Source organism: Hylobates moloch, unplaced genomic scaffold, assembly GCF_009828535.3.
Source record: "Hylobates moloch isolate HMO894 unplaced genomic scaffold, HMol_V3 SCAFFOLD_5, whole genome shotgun sequence".
Taxonomy (NCBI): Eukaryota; Metazoa; Chordata; class Mammalia; order Primates; family Hylobatidae; genus Hylobates; species Hylobates moloch.
This window is the reverse complement of record NW_026652280.1, coordinates 70,921,519-70,934,161: the sequence shown is the minus strand read 5'-3', so window position 1 is coordinate 70,934,161 and position 12,643 is coordinate 70,921,519. Positions and strand designations below refer to the sequence as shown.

Here is a 12,643-nt window from a genome sequence, read left to right as displayed (position 1 = left end):
GAAAACAAAGTAAGACAATATATACTAGAGTTATTTAGCCTTTTAGCATGATCTTCACCTGAATTTTAATAACTTTTAAAATAAAAGGAATAAAGTTCTCTTTACATATATTTACACACACATATACTCCTAAATCTTACCCCTTATTATTCCTGGTTATTAAACCAATGTGTTAAATACAAAACTGAACTTCAAAGACCATTTTAAATTACAAGTGTAACTTCAAAAAACAAACAAAAATTAAATGGCCTTTCTGGTACTAGAGGAAGCATTTTAAAAAGGGAATCTTGCATTTCATCACTACGTTAACTTTACAATATTGATCTGTCAAAGTGACACTTGACAAAGGTTCTCTTTCAGCTTCAAAAGATGAAAAGCTGGTCCTGTCAGTTGATAGTAGTTGCTGAAAATAAAACAATCCACTATAGGTTGGTGCAAAAGTAATTGCGGTTTTTGCAATTAAAAGTAATGTCAGAAACCGCAACTGCTTTTGCACCAATCTAATAGCTACTACCTAGACCCTAGTCCTGGTATTACCAAAAAAACTAGATGGTCCCTAATGGACAGGAAGAGACTCTTGGCTACAATAAATCAAAAAGGCACTACTCCCTGTTATTGAAATAAACACTCTAAGATGAACAGTGATATGACTGAATGTTAACAGCAAGTAGATTTTTTTTAATCCTTCATAAAATGTTGCAATTTCAAGGACAGCTGCTATCATATTCATGTATCAGTATCACCATCAAAAAGTTTCCAGTTGCCCTGTTTCTCTATGGAAAATTTTTATCTTCCTCCTATTATAACAAGTTTAGGGGGAGATAATGAGAAGTTAAAAGGAAGGGGTAATGACGTGCAAAGAGCTGAATATGAGGGTAGTTGTCAATGTTGAAAGAATCTATCATAACACTTCTGAATATCTAAGCTGGAAGGAAATGAGGACTGGATTGGGATTCAATTAATAGCCCACAGGGGATATTATAATCTACTTGTTTAATTATATGAACTGTGCACTAAGTGTGGCCTATTGCCAAACACAATCTCTCTCTTCCTTGGAACTAATTAAATGAGAAAGGATATAGGAAAGTCACGGAAACAAAAGAATAGAACTGCCAAACTATACTAGCTTCATAAAGTATGGTGCGTGCAGTCTCAGATATACTTATGTTTAAATATAGATATATTTAAAAGGCTACAGCAACATCTACCCTCTCCCTACAGTCTAGTCCAGTGAGGGGTTTTCCCTCCTCTCAAAGTCCAGCTCCAGGCTTCTTGTTCTACTTCAGGTACCTGATTATCTACGTTCAGTTTTGAAGTAGTTGATTATGTTTGAAGTGGTAGATGATTTTTCTAGTAATTATTCTTAGCTGCCTGATTATTTTAAAGTTAATAATGTGTAGGACCTCAAGAGGGCTTTAAAAACAAACCAAAACTACCTGGTTGAAACGACTGCTCAAACAATAAACTTTCAGTTAAATGTTCCTTTATTCTTTTTTCCTCTTCTTCCTTTTGTTGTTCTTTTGCAGATGGGAGAAGAGTAGCAACAACCTCTTTTCTTCCCAAAGCCTTCCTTTGGCTTTGCTTGGAAATTTAGAGATGGAATTTGTCTATTACACCATAGTGACAGGATTGAAAATCTCTACGATGAATCACACTTTGAACTTTAAGGGATTGTACAGTGTCAACACTTGCTTATGTGTCGACTGATCATCTGCATAAAATATGAACTCTGAGGGTAACACAAAAACAGGAAGATTTCCTTCCACTAACTCTGGTTGTCTTTTTTATTGATGCATCGGCACTGAATCCCCCTCGCTGCAGTTTCTGTTTTTACAGCCTCAAATCTATTTTGGACTTTTCTTAGATTCAGTTAAAAACTCCAAAGCATTTTGGCCATCTTGGCAACACTGGCTTCCTCGGAAAGCAGCTGAGACTGCTCCTCAGCTCCTTTGTCAGCATCTCTAGGCTGCACTGCCTGCTGGGATACTGGAGGACTCAAAATGCCTCTAATCAGAAGATTATTTAAAGGTTGTTTCAAAATAGGAATTTAGAAAAAGGCTAGAAACAAGATAGGAAAGAATGTGTGGCAGTATCTCCTAAAGCTTAACAAATGTAAACACATGACCCATCAATTTGATTACTAAATGTAACACCCCAAGGAAAATCCTTCTTACATCATGAAAACACATTCTATATTTTACACGTTTTTACCCACCACCACTATTCCTAATATCCCCAGAAGGAAAACCACTCACATGGACTTTTGCCATGGAATATCTGAATTAATTGTTTGATAGTTTGATAGTCACATGATAGAATTCTATCACCAATGCTAATCAATGATCCAAAACATTATGCAGAAATAGAGATGTTTCAAACAACATACACAATTTAACATATATATACAAAAATTCATGCTTTCTTATTTCATGTACATAAAGTACAAAACAGTTGAAAGTACAGGTGATCTATGCTGTTAAAAGTCAATTTAAAGGTTACTCATGGAGGTAGTACCTGGGAGGGGCACAGGAGTCATCTGCCCTTCTTTCTCTTGCCTAATTGCTCTGGCTGAAACTATGTTGAATAAAAGTGTTATGTGCTATGTAGAATGAAAGTTGAGACTGGCATCCTTGCCTTGTTTCTAATCTTAGAGGAAAAATTTTACTTTATACCACTGACTATGATATGCAAACTTTTCATATATGGTCCTTAATATGTTGAGGTAATTTTCTTCTTCTTTTTTTTTTTTTGAGATGGAGTCTCACTCTGTCACCCAGGCTGGAGTGCAGTGGTGCGATCTCTGCTCACTGCAAGCTCCACCTCCTGGGTTCATGCCATTCTCCTGCCTCAGCCTCCCGAGTAGCTAGGACTACAGGCGCCCGCCACTACGCTTGGCTAATTTTTTGTATTTTTAGTAGAGATGAGGTTTCACCTTCACCCAGGAGGCAGAGGTTGCAGTGAGCCGAGACCATGCCACTGCACTCCAGCCTGGGTGACAGAGTGAGACTCTGTTTAAAAAAAAAAGGGAAAGAAACATTAAGTTTATAAAGTCAAAAAGGAACAGTAAGCTAAGGTTAGTTTATTATTGAAGAAAGAAAAATAAAAATATACTTAGTGCAGCCTAAGTGTACAGTGTTTAATAAAGACTACAGGTCTCAATCTCCTGCCCTCGTGATCTGCCCGCCTCGGCCTCCCAAAGTGCTGGGATTACAGGTGTGAGCCACTGCACCCGGCCAAGGTAATTTTCTTCTAGTCCTAGTTTTTGAGAGTTTTCATCATGAAAGGATGTTGAATTTTACCAAGTGCTTTTTATGCATCTGTTGAGATGATCATGTCCTTTCTATTCTCTATTCCTTTAATGTTATGTATAACGTTTATTGATTTTTACATGTTGAATCATTCTTGCATCTCAGCATTCCCACTTGGTTACGATGTAGTATTTTTAATATGTTTGTTATATTTGGTTTTGTAGCATTTTTTTGAGGATTTTTGCCTCTATGTTCTTCAGGGATATTGACCTGTAGTGTCCTTTTCTTGTGGTGTCTTTGGCTTCAGTGTCCGGGTAATGCTGACCTCAAAATTAGTTTAGAAGTGCTTCCTGCTATTCACTTTCTTCGAAGTCAGTGAATGGGTGGTGGCTGACTGTGAAGGCTAGGACATTACTGTGCACTACTGTAGTCTTTATTAAACACTGTACACTTAGGCTGCACTAAGTATATTTTTATTTTTCTTTCTTCAATAATAAACTAACCTTAGCTTACTGTTCCTTTTTGACTTTATAAACTTAATGTTTCTTTCCCTTTTTTTTTTAAAAAGAGTCTCACTCTGTCACCCAGGCTGGAGTGCAGTGGCATGGTCTCGGCTCACTGCAACCTCTGCCTCCTGGGTTCAAGTGATTCTCCTGCCTCAGCCTCCCGAGTAGTTGGGACTACAGGCACTCGCCACCACGCCCAGCTAATTTTTTTTTTTTTTTTTTTTTTGAGTCAGAGTCTGGCTCTGTCCCCCAGGCTGGAGTGCAGTGGCACCATCTCGGCTCACTGCAAGCTCCGCCTCCCGGGTTCACGCCATTCTCCTGCCTCAGCCTCCCGAGTAGCTGGGACTACAGGTGCCCGCCACCACGCCCTGCTAATTTTTTTGTATTTTTAGTAGAGACAGGGTTTCACTATGTTGGCCAGGCTGGTCTCGAACTCCTGACCTCATGATCCACCTGCCTTAGCCTCCCAAAGTGCTGGGATTACAGGCGTGAGCCACCGCACCCAGCTGACATACTGAAAGTTCTGAAGGAAAAAACCTTTAACCCTAGAATAATGTATCTGGTGAAAACATTCTTCAAACATGAAGGAGAAATAAAGATGTTCCTAGACAAACAAAAGCTGAGGGATATCATCAACACCAGACCTGCCCTACAAGAAATGCAAAAGGGAGTACATCAATCAGAAAGAAAAGGACACTAGGGAGCAATGAGTCATCACTTGAAGGGATAAAAGTCACTGGTAATAATAAGCACACAGAAAGCCAGAATATTATAACACTGTAACTGTGGTGTCTATAATATTCTTAAATAGGAAGACTAAAGCATGAAGCTATCAAAAATAGTAACTACAACAACTTTTCAAGACATAGACAGTACAATAAGTTATAAATTAAAGCAACAGTCCAGGCATGGTGGCTCACGCCTGTAATCCCAGCACTTTGGGAGGCTGAGGCAGGCAGATCACCTGAGGTCAGGAGCTCAACACCAGCCTGGCCAACATGGCAAAACCCCTTCTCTAATAAAAATACAAAAATTAGCCAGGTGTGGTGAGGCAAACCTGTAATCCCAGCTACTTGGGAGGCTGAGGCAGAAGAATCACTTGAACCCAGGAGGCAGTGGTTGCAGTGAGCTGAGATTGCACCACTGCACTCCAGCCTGGGCGACAGAGCGAGACTCCATCTGAAAAAAAAAAAAAAAAAAAAAGGTAAAAAGCAGGAGGACAAAGTGTAAGTGGAGAGTCTTCATTAGTCTTCTTTTTGCTTGTTGGTTTATGCAAGCAGTGTTAAGTTATCAGCTTAAAATAAGGTTATAAAATAGTATCTGCAAGCCTCATGGTAACCTCAAATCAAAAAACATACAAAAGATAAACAAAAGGTAAAAAGCAAAAAAATTAAGTCATATTAGAGAAAATCACTTTCACTAAAAGGAAGAGAGGAAGGAAAAAAGGAAGAGAAGGCCACAAAGTAACTGAAAAACAAACAAGATAGTAAGAGTAAGCCCTTATCAGTAACAACGAATGTAAATGTACTGAACTCAGCAATCAAAAGACATATGTGGCAGAATGGATAAAAAAAAAGAAGACTCATTTATCTGTTGCCTACAAGGAACACACTTCACCTCCAAAGACATACATAGTCTGAAAATAAGGTGATGGAAAAGATTCCCTGCCAATGAACCCCCCCCCCAAAAAAAAGAGCAGAAATAACTATACTTATGTCAGACAAAATAAACTTTAAAAAAACTATTAGAAGAGACAAAGAATGCCACTATGTAATGACAAAGGGGTCAATTTAGCAAGAAGACATAACGATTGTAAATACATATACACTCAACACTGAAGCACCCAGATATATAAAGAAAATATTATTAGTGTTAGAGAGCTAGAACTCCACATAAATAATACCTGGACACGTCAATGCCCCACTTTCGGCACTGAACAGATCTTTCACACAGGAAATTAAGAAACAATGAACTTAAATCTGAATTATAGACCAAAAGGATCTAATACATATTTACAGAGTATTTCACCCTCTAAGAGCTGCAGAATACACATTATTTTCCTCAGCACATGGGCCATTCTCAAGCACAGACCATATATTAGGTCACAAGTCTTAAAACATTAAGAAAATGAAATTTGAAAACGTACAAGACTATCAACAAAAAACAAGCAGATACATACACAAATAGTCACCTCCTAAATTTTGTGATTGAGATAATACTGCCATTCCCACCTGGCTCAGGTGCCAGCAGGAGGAGGGCGCCCTCCAGATTCTGCAGGAGAATGGGGAGGACTCTTCCTTGCCCTGGCTGTGCCTCCACCACTGCCACAGAGGTCTGAGATACAGCACCCACAGCTTCCTACCCACCCAAGGCCAGGCCAGGCCGGCCCTGCAGAGCTCCTACTCCTCCTTCCCGGCCCCCAGACTTGCTGCTGCTGCCATCACCAGTGCAACGCCAATACAACCCCTGCTGCTGTCGCCCTCAATGCATCAGTCCTCCCCACAAGGCTCCTACCACCTGATCACCACTGGAGCCTGGCCACCGCTGCAACCCTGCTCCCGCCCTGGCCGCAGCCAGCTGCCCTCCTACCGCAGCCGCCCTCCTACCGCTACAGCATGTTGCAGTCTCTGTCGCCGCCACCAACCAGCAGCAAGGTGAGCCGCGGTGTTGCAGGCTCCAGCCTCCAGCGTGCTACAGGGGCTCCCTCCTCCTCCTGGCATGGAATAACTGGGCAGGTAAAGCCAGAAAAGCCTGTAAGAGGATGCATGGGGTGGTAGTGTTAGAGCCTCACCTTGTCATGCCGGCCACTGGGTGGCAGGGGCTGGTTTCAGTGAAGGCACTCACCGCGACCCTCCAAAGTCCAGCCTCTCCTTTTGGTCCAAGCTGGCCAGGAACTGGGGCCTGGGGTGGGTGCTGGAGACACCACAGTGCCAGGCTCCCCACTCCACAGGAACTGCTGGGCCAACCCAGGCTACACTCCTCAGGGAGCAGGAGCAGCAGAAACTCAGACCCAGCCAGCCCTCCGCACCCAACTGCCAGTTCCCGTTACTGACGCCTCCACTCACAGGACACTGTCCCCCATGGTGTCCACTACTCCATACCTGGGGGTCACAGTCAGTCTCTGCGCCACAGACCCAGAGTGCAGGGGCCCAGGAAATGTGGCCGATGTGGGGGCCCTGCCGTGCTCAGGATTCCCGTGAAACAGCTGTGCGCCCCCTGTGCTCCAGCAAAGGAGGATCAGGGCAGGGCCAAACTCAGGGCAGGGCAGGGTAGAGCAGGCCCAGGGTAACACAAGGTGGAGGCAGGACAGGGTCAACCAGGGCAGGTTTATGGCGAGGGGCAAGGCCAGAGCCGGGAGCAGGGTAGGTGCAGGGCCAAGACAGTGGCAGCTCCAGGGCAGGGCTAGGGTTAGGACCACAGTTATGTCCAAGGCCAGTGCCGTGGAAAGGACAAGGGCAGGGGGAGGGCCAGGGTCATCTAACGACCAGGGACAAAGCTAGGCCCAGAGCAGGGACAGGACAGGTACCTGGCAGGGCCAGGATCTCAGACAAGGCCATGGCAGGGCCAGGGCCATGTTCAGGTCTATGCTATGGCTGGTCCAAGACAGGGCCAAGCCAAGGCTAAGGTGAGGGTCAAGGTAAAGCCAGAGCAGGGTCAAAGCTAGGGTAGGGCCAAGGCAGGGCCAGGACAGGGAGGGCAGGGCAGGGCAGGGCTAGGGAACAGCCAGGGCAGGACCAGGGCCATGGCCATGGCAGGGGTTCAGGGCAGGGGCAGAACAAGGGCAAAGACAGTGCAGATTCATGGCACAGCCAGGTCCACGACAGGGTCAGGGCAGGCTCTGGACCATGGCAAAACCAGAGACAGAGCTGGGGTAGGACAGTGGCAGGACTAGAGTCAGGGCAACAGACAGAGCAGTGCAAGGCCAGGGCAGGGCCAGGCATTTCAAAGTCGGGATAGGGTAAGGGCCAGGGCAGAACCAGGGTAAGGTCTCAAGCAGGGTAGGGCGAGGGCCAGGACAGGTCCAGAGCAGGGCCATGGAAGGGCCAAAACAGGGGCAGGGCCAGGACCAGGGAAGGGCCTGAGAAGGGTAGGGTCAGGGCCAAGGCCAGGGTAGGGACAGGGCCAGGGATATGGCAGGACCAGGGGCAAAGCCAAACCCAGGGCTGAGCCATGGTATGGTATGGCCAGTGCAGGACAGGACCACAGCCAGTCCATAGAGAGGGCAGGGCTGATGTCAGGGCAGGGCCAAGCTAATGCCAGGGCTAAGGCAGCGTCAGGGCATGTCCAAGGTGGGGCCAGGGCCAGAGCTGAGCTAGGGAACGGCCAAGGCAGGGTAGCGCAAGGCAATGGCATGGCCAGGTCAGTGCCAGGACAGGACAGAAGAGGGCAAGGCAATGGTAGGGGGAGGGGAGGGAAAGCACAAGGCAGGGCCAGGACACCTTCAAGTCCAGTTAAGGCTCAGGGCCAGAACTATGGGAGGACAAAGGCCAGGGCCAGGACTGGGTCCAGAGCAGGGCCTAGCCAAGGCTTGGATGAGGGCCAAGGTAGGGCCAGGGCAGGGTGACACAGCCAGAGCACGGCAGGCCAGGGTGGTGCCAAGACCAGGGGCAGACCGGTGCCAGCTCAGGGCCAGGGAAAGACCAGGGATAGGGCAGAGCCAGAAAAGGGTTTGGGTCAGGGCCAGGGCCAAGGCAGAGCCCTTACATGGGCAGCCATGGCAGGGCAGGGCCAGGGTAGTCCAGTGCCCAGTGAGGGCTGGGTCAGGGCAGGACCAGAACTGGGGCAGGGTCAGGGCGAGGACAGAACCAGGGCAAGGCAGGGTCATGGCCAGGGAAAAACCAGGGGCAGGGTCACAGCCGGGGACATAACAGGACCAAGGCCAGGGCCAGGACAGTGCCAGGAGCAGGGCAGGGATATGGCACGGCAAGGGCTTGGGACAAGGCAGGGTCAGGGCCAGGGCCAGTGGAGGGCCAGGGCAAGGCTAGGATAGCACAGGGCCAAGACATGGCAGAGCCATTGCAGAGCAAGGACCGAGTCAGGGGATGGCAGGCAGGGACAGGGAAGTCCAGGGCCAGGGCCAGAGTCAGGTCCGGGACATGGACAGGGCAGAAACAGAAATATGGCAGGATCAGAAAGGTGCCAGGGCAAGGGCAAGGCCAGAGAAGGACCAGGGAAAAAGAACGGCCAGGGAGGGCCCAGAACAAGACCACGCCAAAGACAGGGCCAGGGCAGGGCAAGGTCAGGGTAGAGCAGGGCCAGGGTAGGGTAAGGGTAGGGTCAGGGCAAGGCCAGGGCCAGGGCCAGGGCAGGACTAGGATAGCACAGGGCCAAGGCAGGGCCAAGGCAGGGCCAGGGCAGGGCAGGCCCAAGGAGGGGCCAGAACAACGTCAGGACCAGGGAAGAACCAGGACCACGACAAGGCAAAGCCAAGGCCAGGGCAGGGCAAGGTCAGGGCCAGAGCAAAGTAAGGACCAGGGCAGGCCAGGACTACGGTAGCATAGGGCATGGCCAAAAACAAGGCAGGGCCATAACAGGGGCAGGACAAGAACCAGGGCCCAGGTAAGCCTAGGACGAGGGCCAAGGTAGTGCCAGGGCTAGGTCAAAGCTAGGGTAGGGCCAAAGGAGGGCCGGGGCAGTCAGGGCAGGGCCAGGGGAGCATAAGGCCAAAAGAGGACAGGGCCAGGACACTGCCAAGACCAGGGCAGGGCCAGAAAATGGCCAGGGCAGGGACAGGGCCATGGCCATGACAGACGCAGGACCAGGTTCGGGGTAGGAGCAAAACATAAGTAAGGACAGTGCAGGTTCATGGCACAGCCAGGGTCCAGAACAGGGTCAGGGCAGGGCCAAGGAAGGGTCTGGGCCACGGCAAGACCAGCGATAGGGCTGGGGCTAGGACAGTGACAGGGCCAGAATCAGGGGAAGGGCCGAGCAGTGCAAGGCAAAGGTAGGGCCAGGCATTTCAGGGTCAGGGCCAGGGCAGAACCAGGGCAAGGTTTCAAGCAGGGAAGGGCCAGGGTCAGGGGCTGGGTTAGGACCAGGGCACGGCCAGAACAGGGGACGGGCAAAAGCAGGGTAAGGGTCAGGGCCAAGGCCAGCGTAGGGACAGGGCCAGAAATGTGGCAGGATCAGGGGCAAGGCCAAAGCCAGGGCTGAGCCAGGGCAGGGCATGGTATGGCCAGTACAGGACAGGACCAGAGCTGCTCCATACAGACGGCAGGGCCGAGGCCAAGGCAGGGCCAGGCTAGTGCCAGGGCTGAGGCAGTGTCAGGGCATGTCAAGAGCGGGGCCAGGGCCAGAGCCCAGCCAGGGCACGGCCAAGGCAGGGTAGGGCAGGGCAATGGAGTGGCTGGGTAAGTGCCGGGACAAGGCAGAACAGGGGAAGGTGATGGTAGGGGCAGGGCAGGGACAGGCCAAGGGAGGGCCAGGACACCTCCAAGTCAAGTTCAGGGCAAGGGCTATGGCAGGAGAAAGGCCAGGGCCAGGGCCAGGTCTGGCTAGGGCCAGGGCAGGGTCAAAGCCAGTATAGGGCAAGGGCAGGGCCAGGGCCAGGGCAGGGTGATGACACAGGCAGAGCACGGCAGGGCAGGGTGGTGACAAGACCAGGAACAGACCAGTGCCAGCTCATGGCTAAGGAAAGGCCAAGGCCAGGGAAGAGCCAGGAAAGGGTCTGGGTCAGGACCAGGACCAAGGCAGAGCAGGGCCAGGGCTGTGGCAGAGTCAGGGCAGGTCTTTGGCAGGGCCAGGTTCCAGGCCAGGGCCAGGGCAGCAGCAGGGGCATGGCCTGGATAAGGGCAGGGCCAAGGATATGGCAGGACTAAGGTCAGGGTCAGGGTTTGCACTGGGCCAGGACAGGGTCAAGGCAGGTCCAGGACAAGGCAGGCCAAGACATGACCAAGGCCAGGTCAGGGCCATAACAAGACCAGGACCATGACCACTGGCAGGACCAGGACCATGGCAGGACCAGGGTCAGGACAAGGGGCAGGGCCAGAGCCAAGGCAGGGTCAGCGCAGTTTCAGGGAAGGTCCAGGGCAGCAGCAGGGCCAGGGCAGGGCAAGGCCATTGCAAGGCAGGGCCAGGGTAGGGTAAGGGTAGGGCCAGGGCGAGGTCAGGGCCAGGGCGAGGTCAGGGCCAGGGCAGAACCAGGACAGCACAGGGCCAAGGTAGGGCCAGGGCAGGGCAGGGCCATGGAGGGGCCAGGGCCAAGGCATGGCCAGTGTGGGGTCTGGGCATTGTCAGGGCCAGGCCAGGACCAACACAGGGCCAGGGACCGGGCAAGCATCAAGGCTGGGCCACAGACAGGGCCAGAGCAAGGGCAGGGCCAGGAGATGGCAGAACCAGGGAGGGTCCAGAGCAAGGGCAGGGCCAAGGCAGAACCAGGACCAGAACAAGGCAAAGCCAAGGCCAGGGCAAGGCCAGGGCAGGAAAAGGCCAGGGTAGGACAAGGCCAGGGGTAGGGCAAGGCCAGGGGTAGGGCAAAGCCAGGGTAGGGCCAGGGCCAGATCAGGGTCAGGGCAGGGTAGAGCTAGGGTAGCATAGGGCATGGCCAAAAGCAGGGCAACAGAAGCAGGACTAGAAACAGGGCACAGGCAAGCCTAGGGTGAGGGCCAAGGTAGGGCAAGGGCTGGGTCAAAGCTAGGGTAGGGCCAGGACAGGGCCAAGACCAGGGCAGGGCCAGGGAACAGCCAGGGCCAGGGCCAGGGAACAGCCAGGGCAGGGCCAGGGCCATGGCAAGGGTAGGACCAGGTTCGGGGCCAGAGCAAAACACGGGCAAGGACAGTGCAGGTTCATGGCACAACCAGGACCATGGCAGAGTCAGGGCAGGTCCTTGGCAGGGCCAAGGCAGTGGCAGGTGCAGGCCCTGGATAAGGGCAGAGCCAGAGCCAGAGCCAGAGTTATGGCAGACCCAGGGCCCGGGCTGGGCCAGGACAGGGTCAGAGCCAGGCCATAGTGAGGGCAGGGCAAAAACTAAGGCAGGGTCAGGGAAGGTCCAGAGAGGGTCCAGTGCAGGCAGGGCCAGGGCACAACCAGGGCAGGGTAAGGCAGGACAATGGCACCACTGGGCCACGGCAGGGAGAGGTCAGCACCAGGGGAGAGCAGAACAGGCAGGGCCATGCTGGGGCCAGGGCAGGAATGGGCCAAAGCAGTGCCGGGATAAATCAGGGCCAGGACATGACCAAGACCAGGTCAGAGCCATAACAGGACCGGGACCATGACCATTGGCAGAACCAGGGTCAGGACAAGGGGCAGGGCCAGAGCCAAGGCAGGGCCAGCGCAGGTTCAGGGAAGTCCAGGGCAGAGGCTGGGCCAGGGCCTGGGCCACGGAAGGGCCAGTGCAAGGGCAGGGCCAGGGCAGGGCCGGGACAGTCCAGGTAACGGTAGAGCAGGTCCAGGGCAGGGCCAAGGAAGAGGCAGGGCCACGGCATAGCAAGGCCAGGGTAGCACAGAGCCAAGAAAGGACAGGGCAGTTAGGAGCCAGAAAAGAACCACGGCCAAGGAAGTGCCAGGTCCAGGACAGGGCCAGAAGGAGGACAGGGCCAGAGCTAGGTCAGGACCAGGGCCAAGTCAGGGTCAGGGCTATGGCAGGACAAGTGGCAGGGTAAGGGCCATGGCAGGAGCAGGCAGAGGGCCATGGGTGTGGCCAAGGCAGGGCCCTGGCATGAGCATCGTTGGGCAGGGCAGGGCCAGGGTAGTGCAGTGTCCAGTCAGGTCTGGGCCAGGGCAGGACCAGAACTGGGACAGGGCCGAGGCCAGGGCAGAACTGGGGCAGGGTCACGGCCAGGGACAAACCAGGGGCAGTGTTACAGCCAGGGACATGAGAGGACCACGACCAGGGCCAAGACAGTGCCAGAGGCAGGGCAGAACCGGGGCCAGGGCAGGGATATGGCAGGG

The 12,643-nt window shown here is 51.9% G+C and overlaps 1 pseudogene; it reads right to left on the bottom strand.

Moving 5' to 3' along the window:
* Positions 1-1,404: 1,404 nt before the first annotated feature.
* LOC116468122 (motile sperm domain-containing protein 1-like) lies at positions 1,405-1,796 on the bottom strand (annotated as a pseudogene).
* Between the last annotated feature and the right edge of the window lie 10,847 nt (positions 1,797-12,643).